Source organism: Aptenodytes forsteri, unplaced genomic scaffold (assembly GCF_000699145.1).
Source record: "Aptenodytes forsteri isolate BGI_AS27 unplaced genomic scaffold, ASM69914v1 Scaffold76, whole genome shotgun sequence".
NCBI lineage: Eukaryota > Metazoa > Chordata > Aves > Sphenisciformes > Spheniscidae > Aptenodytes > Aptenodytes forsteri.
Genome location: NW_008794444.1, coordinates 1,890,943 through 1,904,085, shown reverse-complemented (window position 1 = coordinate 1,904,085; position 13,143 = coordinate 1,890,943). Strand labels below are relative to the sequence as shown.

The 13,143-nt window shown below is 49.3% G+C and overlaps 1 protein-coding gene across 1 annotated transcript in view; it reads left to right on the top strand.

The window, feature by feature from the left end:
- SAMD4A (sterile alpha motif domain containing 4A) overlaps positions 1-13,143 on the top strand; it is a 116,919-nt gene that overhangs the window by 9,880 nt on the left and 93,896 nt on the right. The gene's annotated exons all lie outside the window — the stretch shown is intronic.

The following is a 13,143-nucleotide window of genomic DNA, read 5'->3' as shown; positions in this document are numbered from 1 at the left end:
GGCTGGATCATCATAGGGTGGAGAAGCTGGTGTACTACAGCGGCTGCTGGGCTGTGTTTTGGGGTTCCCACCTGATCACCCCACCCTTCTCCCCACTTCTTGTGTGACGCCAGGTGAGCGCAGGAGGTGATGGCAAAGCACAAGTCGTCGTGTTTGAAGCCCTTTCTGTCTGCAGAAACCCGGGAGTGGGGCTTGGCTCCAAGGGCTGCAGCTGGGATGAACCCTTACACGAATCGTGTGTGCATATATACCTCTGAGCATGCACACGCCCCTTGTATTTTCTCTATTTTCACTGAATAAACAAGAGCGTTACGTTTTTTGCTAACTCTTGGTCACGCAAGAGCTGCTAAGGGATCTAAAAGAGGCTGCAGGCCCTGATGCAGGGGATGCGCAGGCTTGCATGCTCACCCCTTTTCTCTTAAAAAACCGATGTGTTTGTTTTTGCAGTGCTCTGGTCCTAAGAAGGAGACCCAGAGATTTGCAGAGGTCGCCGCTGAGCGCGAGTTTGGCAGTGGCAAACAGCCAAGCCTGTGGCTTTCCATCTTGGCCCCAGTAATTACAAATAAAGTTGAGGTTGGAGCGAGCAGATCCGTTCCCGACTTTCCGCCTGCGCGCCGCTTCCTCTTCCGCAGCAGATGCGTTTAGCGGAGGGGCAGGATCTCATCAAAACAAGGTTGGGATTGTTTCTCTGTTGGAGAACGTGATGCTGGCTTTTTTTTGTTTTTTTTTTTTTTTTTTTTTGGAAGGGGTTTTACGGGCAGAGGGAATTGCGTTTCTGGCGCGGGGGGGATGGCAAGCTGGGTTTCCTCTCCCAGAGCAGAGGGTTTGAGGTGGTCTCGCCCATCGCGTGATGGCCGTGCAATTCGGTCTGCTCTGATTCTGGGTAGTGAGCAGAAAACAAGCCCCGTCAGGCTGGGGGCACCAGTTCTGGAGGCAGAAACCCGGTTTGCTTTGTACCTGGCAGGAGTTAGCTGTGTGAGGCAGGTGCGTGGGCTTTTACTAGCCTTTCTATGCAGGAGGCAAATGCATCTGTCTAAGGGGCGAGCAGATGTAAGGGAAGGATTTATCGATGCAGATTCACCCATCCGATGCGTGGTTCACAGCTTGCAGTCTTATTTGTGTGTGTGCATGTGGTGACTCCGTGGTATGGTTCTGTCAGAGATCTTGGTGAAGGTGTCTGAATCGGAGCGTGGTTTTTCTGATCGGGCTCCGTGCTTGCAGAGCTGTGCGCAGGCGGTACGGTGCAGCACCTCGTCTAAGGCTTCCTGGGCTCGGGGCTCCTGTCTGGCGTAAGCGAAGGCTCCGCTTGTTCACTGATGAAGTCTGTGGACTTCTGATCTCTTGAGTTGAAAGCGGGGTGATAACCATGTGTTTTGCTGCTATTAATTCTGGCTGCTGCCCTTTTGCAGCCGTTTCTGGGCACTTGCGGTGCTTGAGCCGTAGTGCAGAAACTTTCTTGTATTATATAAAAATAATCCACGGGGCAGAAAAAGACTTTCTCCTGTGCACGCTACCGTGCTTGAACAAACTGATGGTCATTTTGTATTGTGAACGTGGGACTTTCCGTTACGGAAGATACGGATGGATGGTGCTGATGGCTCTGTCGCACCAAAGGCTGAGCCAGCTCCTGCCGCAATCCCTGCAAGCCTCCCCTGACATTTGCAGGAGCTGGACGTGGCCCAGCGTGTTGAGCTATCGTGCCTGAAGATGTTTATTTTACTTAAAGTAACCTTAATATTGTGAGTGTCATCTGCAGGATTCAGCAGCTTTGCCCCGCTCTTTGCTCTCGAGTGAGGCAGCCCTGGAGTGGAAGCGCAGGGCGCTTTAAAAAGCTTCTTTTCTGTTACTGATCCTCACAAGTAATTCGTTCCAGATTTCTCTTTTTTTTTTTTTGATAAAACTTATTTCAGACAGCACAAACCTGCCTTACTTTTAACCAGTTAGTTCTCCTGCCCCTTGCCTACGCTGTTGCCTGGTGGGGTATGGGCACGTGTTGTGTTTGGAGTTTTAATTGTTGTTATAAGAAAGAATTGAGTGGGTGGATAAAACAGGGTTTGACCAGGTTTAGCTTGAAACATTTTAAAACTCACTTTCCATGCCGCTGCGTTTTTTCTGGTTTCTGTGTTTTCAAAGAAGAAAAAACCCTGAACACCACAGATCGGATCTTCTTGTCCTCGGGTTTTGATTATTGTCCCCTTCTCTCTGTCCCTCGTCTGCAATGGGAAGTGAGGGAGGAAGAAAATTGGGAGAGAAATGTGGAGGAAAAAATCCACAGCTTTTGTTGTGGAGAAACTTGGCTGATCTGACTTTTGCAAGCAGAACATAGTGTTTCTGCAGCAGCTGTGGTCTACGTTCGTGCATTTCCCCGGTTCTCATAGTTTTCCTGTTGGGATATTTCCCTTGTTTCTCGTGCAGCAAACATCAATGTGATTTTTTTTCTACCTTTTTTCTGTCTGTTCCCCAGTGTGCTCCAATTGCCCACGGGGTCAGCTTGGTTCTGGGTAAGTTTTGTTTTGTTTTGTTTTTTTTTTAAATCTTACAGTTCCAAAGAAGTGGATTATTTAAAAAAATACAAAGTCCCCAGGCTGTTTCCCTCCAGATAATGTGAACGTAGATGAAATGTTGAGTTATAACTACCTGAGTGACCTTTTAAGATAAGAATTGTTACTGACTTGCGGTATTATGTTAAACTGATAAGAATTCTCTTTCAAAGAGGAGGGAAAAAAAAACCCAACGAACCCTTCAGTAACCATAACAACTTACTCGGCAACGCACGGGCAGCGCACAGCTCCTTCCTGACGCTGGTGCTGGTGTCTCGAGGGCAGCCCCGTGGGCATCCCATCCAGCAGCCCCTCGGGGGGACCTAGGAAACCTCCCCGGAGCTTCAGGTTGGTGCTGTGAGGGATGCCCGAGGTCACTCGGCTGCTCCTGTTGCTCTCAGCCCCCGAATTATCATCATCTGTAGGGAATTTGAGCCGGAGAGTTGTGCTGGGGCTCAATCCTGTGCTGGTGAGTCCGGTGCTGCGGGTTTGGGTGTGGCGGGAGGGATGGGTGCGAGGGGAGAAGGTGCTGGGAGCAGGAAGGATGCTTTAGGAAATCAAAGGAAGATGCTTTTAATGGTCCTCGCTTAAGAAATGAGCAGCGGGGCAAAGAAGGCTCTACCTTACCGTTACTGTGCCAGCAGGCGCAGCGCAGCCCTTGGAGCCCCATCGGGAGCCGAGTCCCACCTCCGCACCCCAGCGGAGGTGCCAGCTCCTGTTTTGGGTTACTGTAACAGAGTTAGGAGTCCGATGAGCACATGCACGTACTTAAAGCTTTCCTTCGCCCAGCTGAGCCCTGCTTGGTACGTTTGCACGTGCTGCTCCTGGGGGTGCTGTCAATTTAAACCAGAATTCACGCTTTTGCCACGGACTTGGTTACCTTCCGTTATCAGGGGTTGCCACTGACATTACTAGAGCTAAAGAAAACCAACTGTGAGCAATTGATTTTTCTTACCACCCGCTTTTCTTCTTCCTCCCCCATCCCTTTGCACCTGTATTACCTGCGTGTCGCGGGTTCCCGCGTTTCGTGGAAAGCGTGTGTCCACGCTCGTGGCTCGCCGGCGGGGGTGAGCCAAAAGGCGAACAAGCAAGAAGCAGCAGCTTGGAAAGCGCAGAGACCCAGGAGGTCTAAAAGGAGAGGGGGTAGGCCTGATAAAACAAAAAATACTCTAAATGTCTTAGAATTAGGTCTAGGGGGAAAAAAAAAAATCTATCTGAATACATACCAGCAGAAAGGCAAAGGTGTGCAACTCAGTGTGTCTGTTCAGGAAATCAATTACTTAAACCAGCTCGGTTAAAAGAGTCATTGCAGCAGCATGAATTCTTTTAACGATAGCTCTTAGCGCTGTGTAAAGGTGTCTTCTCAGACTGCACTCGCTAACCTTTCATCACATTATTCTGAAGCAGTCAGTTGGATGCTGAATGCTTTTTGTAGCCGATGTCAAATCTCGGTCAGCCGGAGAGCCTTTATAAATAAAGGTGTCTGCTTGTATTCAGGCATACGTGGATAATAGCTGCTGTAATTCAGCTGTCCAGCTCGGCTACCCGGCTTTTATAAATGACTGATCAGAGATTCCACTGAGAATGAGTATTTAAAGGGATGGAGCTGCTAAAAGTGGTCTCTGTACTGATAAGTACAGCGAGCCTCTATCCCCGGGACAGGTGGCCGGCGTTGCCCTCCTTCCACGGATGTCCCGGGTTTATATTTCACACAAAGCAAATGTTGCATTAATAAAACTTTTTGTGTTTGTGGTTAGATTGCGAGGCTCTGCATTAATTTTTTGCAAGCTGCACTCGAACCTTTCAGTTTGTCATCTTTTTCCACCACCCCCCCCTTTTTTTTTTTTAACGGGAGCGGGTAAACACTCGGAGATCTCTCTGGACAAGCCATAGCAGCTGGAGGATACTGGTTTCTCTATGGAGTGGAGGAATTTCATCAGAGGAGCTATTGTTTGACTGTGTTCTCAGCATTTTGGCAACTGTTCTTTAGATTAACCCTACAGAAAGGGGAGGGTGCTCTTTGCCGGGTCTGAAATAATTGCAAAAATGTGGGCAGATGCTTTTGCATTGTTAGAAGTCGATACTGGTTGGTAGTGGGGAAGCATGGTGTGGGATTAAGGAACGAAGAAGCCCGAGTTCTTTAAATCCCTCCTAAAGCCAAACTGGATGTTAGCATTGATGTTCAGTTGTTTTCTGTTTTTAAAATAGAAATAGTTCATTTTTTCTCGCCCTACCCTGAGCAGTTGATAATCTCGGCGTGTAATACCCGGGGGTCCTGCCGCACGAGGGGCACGGAGCCCGGCCCACGCTGCAGCCCAGCCCTGCTGAGGCTTCGGGCTTACCCATGCCTTGCCCTGGCATCCCGCAGACCCCTGAGATCCGACTCCTTGCTGGTGTAACGCCCCTGATTTTGGCAGATTCGCTCCCACCGTGGATTTGATGCTGTTTGCACGTCTGTGAAATCAGTCTCTTGGTCGGCGCCCGGTTCCTGGGTCCACAACTCGCTTGTGAGCTTGCGGGGAGCATCGCCTGTCCCCTTGCAGCCGGTGGCCCGGATCGGATGGCTCCGTCCCTGTCCCAGACCGTTTCTGTACCCTCCCTCAGAGGGAAGATGCCGAGAGCCGCCGCAGAGCATGTTTCTTGCTGTGGAGGCTCCTCTGCGGGGCCGCTCGGGCCGTTCCCTCCCCTCCTGAGGGCTGCGGTGGGTTGCAGCTGGCACACCCAGCCCGTGTCCCTGCTGGACTGATACAGAATACTCACATGCCGGATAATCCGTTTTCCTGGGCCCAGGCTCTTGAGCTTGAGAAGGAGGAGGATTCGGTACGAGAGCAAGCATCCCACATACGGCTTAGATATGGCAGGTGGGGAAGGAAACCCTCCTGTAGCTCTGAAATGTTTGTGCCTGGGTTACCTGTGCGCGGGGCCCTTTGAACATTTATTTCTCCACGCATTTATTTATTCCTGTCCTGCAGCTTGAGTCTTGGCAGAGCTGTTTATATTGCTGTATATCCGCGTGCAGCGTACCCCGGCCCTTTCCCCATTTGCATCCCCTGCAGAAAACATCTCGGCAGAATGCGCCTTCCCTGGGGTGACTTTTGTTTGCTTATTTTTTTTCACTAAAGAAGAAAAAAAAAAAGGTTGCTAAAGCTTTTTCCAGGAGACAGTCAGCACTTCTGAGTGACTTCTTACATTCCTGGGCTCTTGTCCCCGTCCTGCGTGGGAAAGCAGGGCTGTCCCTGTGCACAGCTGATGCTCATGCGCCGGTTCCTTTTCGGTCTCCCTCAGCGCCGGCCAGGCTTGGGGCCCTGCGCCCACGCCGAATTGCAATGTAAATGAGTCTCACCTTGAGGATGGGAACGGAGAGGGTTGTAGTCTGCTGCTTGATGAACCACCCTGCTGAAGTCTGATGCTTTTAGCTGGGTTTAATTCCGGCAGGTGAGTCCGGCTCACCAGTGAAACAGATAAAAAAAACTTCTTGGGGTTTTGAGTGTAATTATTCTGAATTTATCCTGCTGAATTTGGCCCCCTGGCACTGGTGGAAAATGGGAACAACCTCCCTAATCCTGCTACGGCCACTGAATCTGGCAGCTATCTCCTTGATCTGGAGAAAAGACTTTGCGATACTGACTCTCTTTTTCTATGAAGGCACATCAAGGTGTTCCCGAGTTAAAAAAACAGATGCTGCTGGCAAGAGCTGGTGGCTCTGGAGAAGCAGAGCTGCTCGCTGCAAACCTGCCCGGCTGCAAAAGCTTGCCACATGCACCTTCCTCCCCTGGGCACGCTGCTCTTAGGCGGTCCAGGCTCGGTAGAAATGAGGACGACGTGCAGCTCTCGAGCCCTGGATGGGGACCTGCAGCCGTACCTGGTCCTGCCGTCCCACCAGCTGCAAGCTGCATGCTTGGGCTTCCCACGCTCCCTTTGCTGCAGGTGAAAGCCCAGGGTTTGTGACTCTGGGTACGTGCTCACAGCGGCTTTAAAAAGGTGCCCACCTTACCTGGGGGCTTTCCTGAGGCGATCGGTGGTTCGTGATGAATTTTGCTCTTTCGGGTTGGTGGGTAGGGAAGTTGGATCATGAATTTCGTGCTTCAGCTTGCGGTATGAGGGCGGCAGCGTCCGATTTAGCAGGGCAATAAAATCTGCTGATGGTGGATAGCAGAGAACTCGCGTAATGGGTTAGGAGGTGGCTTGAGATAGCCAGGCCGGTGTGAATCCGGAGGGGTGAGTAGTTTCCCATGCACCGAGGGACAATACGAACTCTCTGCGGACCAGCAGTTGCACGGTAGCCTGGGCTCTTACCTGTTCGTGCTCTGCCGCGAGTGCAAGGAGGCATTGCCCATCCGTGACCCGGCGTGGTCCCTCGCAGGGGACCCGGAGGAGAAACGGGAGCCCGTGAGCTGTGGCCGAGGGGTGACGAAGTTCCTCGCTCACCATGCAGCGACTTCTCCCTCTGCCAGTGCCTGCAGAGCCGAATTCAGCCCCAGCTCCATTAGTTGCCAGCTCTGCAAAACATAACCGAGGGTGGTTTGGTTTGTTTTGGTTTTTTTTTTAATCTGATGTGCATATTTTGGTTCTCTTTACCCATACAATTACACTAATTTGCAAAGAGATTAAAAATGCATCTGGCAGAGAGGATTAAAAACTAGTAATCTGGCTGTTAAGAAACACGCAATGTTTTGGGATTTCCTTTCTAGGTGTGCGGAGCTCTGTAACATAAGCAAATCTGATCCTTTGTAGTTGCAGTTTTCATAGGGAGAGCTCATTAAAGCTAGCGTGATTGCTCAAGTAAATGAGAAATGAGTGAATTTAAGATATAAGACTAAAACCTACCACATTAAAGCAGTAGTCATGATTTAAGAGCTTGATTTTGGTTTGGTGTTTTTTTTTTTATGTGAACCTGGAGCAGTAGGGTTGCTTTACCTTTTAAAGGTTTTAACAAGTCGCTCTAATTTTCTTTTAATGGTGCAGCGCTTCAAAATAATGCAAGCGTAACTAATTCCAGTTTAAAAGCAGAGGGTCGCCTGTTGCTCAGTAGACTTACAGTTAGTGCGACAATACTGCTGCCTTCAAGAGGGATGTAGCAGGAAATGAGACCGCTGGAATTTTGGTAAATAAAAATATGCTTTTTTCCTTTTTGGTACGAGGAGGAGGGGGAACCCTATAAAAGCCAAGGTTTAATTTAATTTTGCTTGCTTTCACGTGTGCTTCTGGCCCGAGAGGACTCGTGACAGGAGGTCAAGATGTGGCGAAGGTGCCCTTGCCTCCTTTATCAGGGGCTGGCAAACCCCTCCAAGGGCGCTGTCTTTCGGGTCCTCATCCCTTGGTTTGTCCGGGTTTATCTGTGGCAGGGTCCCAAGGATACCAAGAGCTTTTTTTTTCCCCCCAGACGGTCTGCTGCTGCTGCGTGAGCTCTGCCGCTCCATCCCGGCTGGGCGCTGGGCTTTCGGGGGCGATCGCTTCGCTATTCTGCAAAATCTTTTTGTTGCACCATTAAGACTTGTTTTTGTGAGTATTAGCTTCATCATGTTGATGTAAAAAAAAACCAAAAACAAAAAAACAAAAAACAACCCAAAACAAATGAGTATTAGCTTCATCATGTTGATGTAAAAAAAAAAACAACCCAAAACCAAAAACCCCTGGTTATTTTCACATAGCTCTTGGTGTGCGACCCATTCTGGCCTCCTGGGTAAAAAGGAGCCCAAAGCCTCATCCCGCTTCTCCCGTGGCAAGCCCTACAGTGCGTGGCCAAAGCATATCTTGGTTTAGCCGTGTCATGTTTGGGGATCCCGCAGCCTGTCTGTCCTAGCCACAATGCTGCTCTGATGGCTGGTGTTGACAGCAAATAACTGTCACCGTGTCACCTTGGTGTTTCAGGTGATGCCCAGGGTCCTCCGCTGCCATCATTAGAGAACCGTTTCACAACTTGTCCCTTACTGCATGTGTTAATTTTGCTTTCAAAGTCTGGACTGCTGCCACGACCCGTGTGTGTCCCTTTCTTCCATGCATCGTAGTCTCCTGCTGGCAGAGGTGGCGGGGAGCCCGGTGACACCATGAGCACAGATGGGGAAAGGGGAACTCCTGTGCCCACGCTTCTATTTACCTTCCCTCTCCTCGTCCAGAGAGGCTGTTTTCACAATGTGGAGGTTGCTGGTGATCACAGTGAGCGTTTGCTGCCGTGTGCCCGAGGGGACACAGTGAGGACACATCCCATTTTCCACCAGCCTTCCCCCGGTGGGGGCTGTCGGGGAGCCCCAGGGCTGCTCCATCGCCGCTGGGATGCGGGTGCTGGTCCCTGGACCGCTCTGACTCTTCCCGGCATGGGATGCAGACAGCAACCTCCTGTCCCCTTCGGTGCCAGCTGGAGCCCTGCCGGCAGCACCAGACCTCCCTGGGCATCACCTTCCCGCTGGCAGAGCCGTGGCCAAATAAAAAACATTTTCCTTTTTTGATCTCTGACCTGCCGCGCGACCGCCCAGCCTCGGGGAGGGACACGGGGCTGCGGGCATCTCTCCAGCCATGCTTCGGTCTGCTTTTCTCTCCCTTAAAATGTCTGCACACCCTGGTTTGCAAATACAGTCAGCTCTGCTTCGCTCCCTTGAGGGTTTGTTGTTGGGTTTGTTTTTTTTTTTTTTGTTAACTCCTTATGTGCCCCTGGCTGATATAATGTGGCCTGTTGTGGTAGAAATCCCAGCGTGTGCTCCGTGCTTGCGCTCTTTTTCTGCAGCATGTTGCAGCTCCCGGGAGAGAGGAAAGCAGCGTTAACTTTTCATCTCTGTCGTCGCTAATTTAAGGGGTGAGAAAGTGGCCTGGGTCTGTTCTTAAGGACTGGGCATATACTGATAGCACCAGTGTCAGTACTGAATAACTCCATAAGCTGAAGAATGCAGCAGTATCTAAAATTAAATCTGTTCTTAATTGCTGGGTTATAAATGGCAGCATTTTCTCCAAATGGAGTTAATTTATTATTTTTCAATTGCCGAAACAAGACTCAGCAGCACAAACCCCACAGTTAGCGTTAATACAATAATAAGGTGCTTCCAAAAGGTGCGTTTGGCATTTGTAACGCATAATACAGTCTAACAAACCATAAACTATGTCAAAATACTGTTGAGGTGGTAATTAAAACTTAAAAAAAAACGTAGAATAGAGGAGTACATTCCAAATTGTGACTTTTCAATGAAGCTCTTTCATAAAAAACATTGTTTCTTGCCAAAACAAATTCAAAGGCATTTTTGTAATTTCTGTTGGGGAAAGGAGGAGTGTTTATGCAGCCTTTCATGTTGGCTGGGCTTTTTGTCAAAATACTGTTGAGGTGGTAATTAAAACTTAAAAAAAAACGTAGAATAGAGGAGTACATTCCAAATTGTGACTTTTCAATGAAGCTCTTTCATAAAAAACATTGTTTCTTGCCAAAACAAATTCAAAGGCATTTTTGTAATTTCTGTTGGGGAAAGGAGGAGTGTTTATGCAGCCTTTCATGTTGGCTGGGCTTTTTTTATTTAAAAAAAACAAACAAACACCCCCGCCAACCTGGGCATTCTTTCTGAGACATTTTTTCTGAATATGCATTAAAAAGTCTTGCTCTTGTCCTTTCCAGAGCGATGTGCAAAATGGGGTGAAGGCTGGAGAGGGATGCGCCTTGGGGGTGCAGGGCCCTCCCCAGCTCCGTAGCCGAAATCCGGCGGTGATGGGATCCCCTCACACGTTGCGTTTGGGGCAGAGACGGGGCCCAATGCGGTTCCTAACGCCACGAGGATGCCGGGGGTCCTGCCGACACCGGTGGCAAAGCTCCCCTTGCCTCCAGTGGCTCCTGCTTTTGGAGGAGGAATCCCCCTCGGGTGCTCGGGATGGGGACGGGGTTTCCCCGCTTGCTTCGCAGAGCATCTTCTGCAGCAGCAGGCATCCAACCAGTGCACAAAGCAAAACTGCTTGAGGTATTTATAGTTTTCCCTTCTGATTTTTTTTTTTTTTTTTAATCCTTCCAATTCTGGACACGTTTTTGACAGCTCTTACCTGCTGAGTCACCATTCATCCTCTTGCACGGGAGCTACTCCTGCCATACCAATTCCCCGAGCAGGCTTGAGCAACCATCATTTAAAAATAAATCCTGTCAAGGAAGTGGGCTTTTTTTTTCCCTGGGTGGGTTGTTGTGTGTTTTTTTTTTTTCCCCCATATCACCAACTGCTTTTCCTGCTGTGTGTTTTGCTTTCTTACACAAGATGGCTATTTTATAGCCGCGATGCCTTCACGTTGCTAAGGATGGCTTTATGATTTATCACATCCCGCCACAGCGTACTGTATGGAGGAACTGTACGTTGAAACCAGATAACGGCGCAACTTTTGAAGATAACTCTATCTGATTCTGCAACAAGTGCTCTGGTTTTCCTAAGATGGATTTTTTCCGTGGCAAACCACAACTCGCACACAAACTGATTCTCGTAGCTCCACTTAATAAATAACTCCCCGTCCGCAGCAAGTAGCCGTGACTGTTACTTCTGATGGATGGGAAGGGAGGGTTGGTCTTGCCAAGGGTATGATATCCAGGTCGGTTTTCTTTCCCACTGACCAGGTTCAGATGGCAGGAGTGTTTACAGCTGTTTTTGCAATGTTGCTTAGTACTTAATCTGCAACACTTGCTTGCAGACTGCCTGTTGGCGGCCAGGCTGCCACGGCCACCTCTCTAGAAACCACTTGGAAAGACACTGGATATGTGCAGTGTCGCTCATTTAGGGTATCAAAGCACCTGCCTTCCTGTCGCTTCAACTGCTTTCCGCCCCAAAAATGCATCTTGGGTTTATTTGCTTTGCTTTATTAGCTGTAGTTTTGTGCATTGGGTGGTAAACGTCAAGGATATCGTTCGCTCCTTCCTATCTCTGTATTCTCGCCGGTTGGACCCGTGTTGATGCTGCAGATGAAGGGGGAATGCTTCATGGTGTGCACGGCTGTTCCGCCTGGGTGGTGTATTCCTTATTTTGTGGGTGTCCCCACCTTCCTCCTTTCCGGGGAATACACTGCAGAAATTAAATATTCACTCTATTTATAAATTTCAGTCTCTATATTAATCCGTCTGTATATTAATCCTCCAGGTGGTTGCATTTCACTGTAATACAGCTGCTAATGGGATGTTAATCTTAGTGAAAGTCTATTTTAGCTTTCTCCTGGTCGTACAGCCTGCTGTCATCCCGTGGGGCAAATCCTCCCCCAGGAGAGAGGAAGGGAGACTATTTAAGGAGGAGCAATTCGGGAGGGAACAACTGCAGCTGAAACCGAAGCCAGGTTTGGGAGGAGGAGGCTGGGAAGGAGCTATTTCAGGGGACGGCTTGCCTGGCCGCCTTGGCCTTGGGCACGGAGGTGTCCGTCCACCTCCTTCGTGTCTGATGACCAGCACTAGTTTTGACGCTGAGAGGTTTAATGCGTGACTGTTTCTTGACACGCTTGTGTGGGGAGACGCAGAAACGTAGCATGCCACTGGTGGTGTAGGTGCCTTGCGCAGATCCTTGGTGATTTGGGGGTGTCTGGTAGGTTTTGTGGCATCCTTCGGGGTTCTGCTTGCATGCGGGTACATCTTGCGTGCGCTGTAGGTATTAAACCTTGCGTGTGTTTTGTGTTGCGTGCCTGCTCCTTCCTTAAGGGTTTTTTATATTTCGTCCTGTCTTCCGAGAGGATGAGATCACAAGCAGCCTCTTAGCCAAGCTGGAGTCTCATCCTGCTTGCAAACATACACCTTGTTTTCTTTCTTCTAGTTTCTTCTAATGAGCAGCCCATCTTTTCCGTAACTAAACTTCTAATGCCCTGGGGATATGCTGTATTGATCGGCCAGTAAATCTTTGACCTCAAATTCAGCAGGGCAGCTCGGGTCCCCGTGGGAATGGGGTTTAAGTGTGAATCCTGGATGCGATGCTCTAGCCCTTGCCCCTGTAGTTTTTTTTTGACGACATAGAAGACGACAAGCTTTGTACTTCTGCTGCTTTGAAATCTGCATGAGTAATTCAATAAAGAATAGCTAACAGTTCATTGCTTTCATGTTAAGGAGAAATCCTGTCCTTTTAAAGCCTTTATGTAGGAATTGGATAGTGAGCTAATTTCTAATCTTGCGCGACTAACCAGTATTTGAACATAAGGCTTCCCTTTATCGTTGCAGTCTCTTTTGTTATAGCAATCTTCAGCATATGGTTTTCGGAGAATGTAACATCTAGCTCAGACACATGGTGACACACTCTTAGTCCTCTCTGCACATGTAAGTCTAAAAATGGCTTTTTTTTTCAAGTTTCCAGGACGCTCGTGAGTACTATTTCTGTATCAGAAATGGTGTGGCCAGCAGGAGCAGGGAAGTGATCGTGCCCCTGTACTCGGCACTGGTGAGGCCGCACCTCGAACACTGTGTTCAGTTTTGGGCCCCTCACTACAAGAAGGACGTTGAGGTGCTGGAGCGTGTCCAGAGAAGGGCAACGAGGCTGGTGAAGGGTCTGGAGAACAAGTCTGCTGAGGAGCGGCTGAGGGAACTGGGGTTGTTTAGCCTGGAGAAGAGGAGGCTGAGGGGAGACCTCATCGCTCTCTACAACTCCCTGAAAGGAGGTTGTAGCGAGGTGGGTGTCAGTCTCTTCTC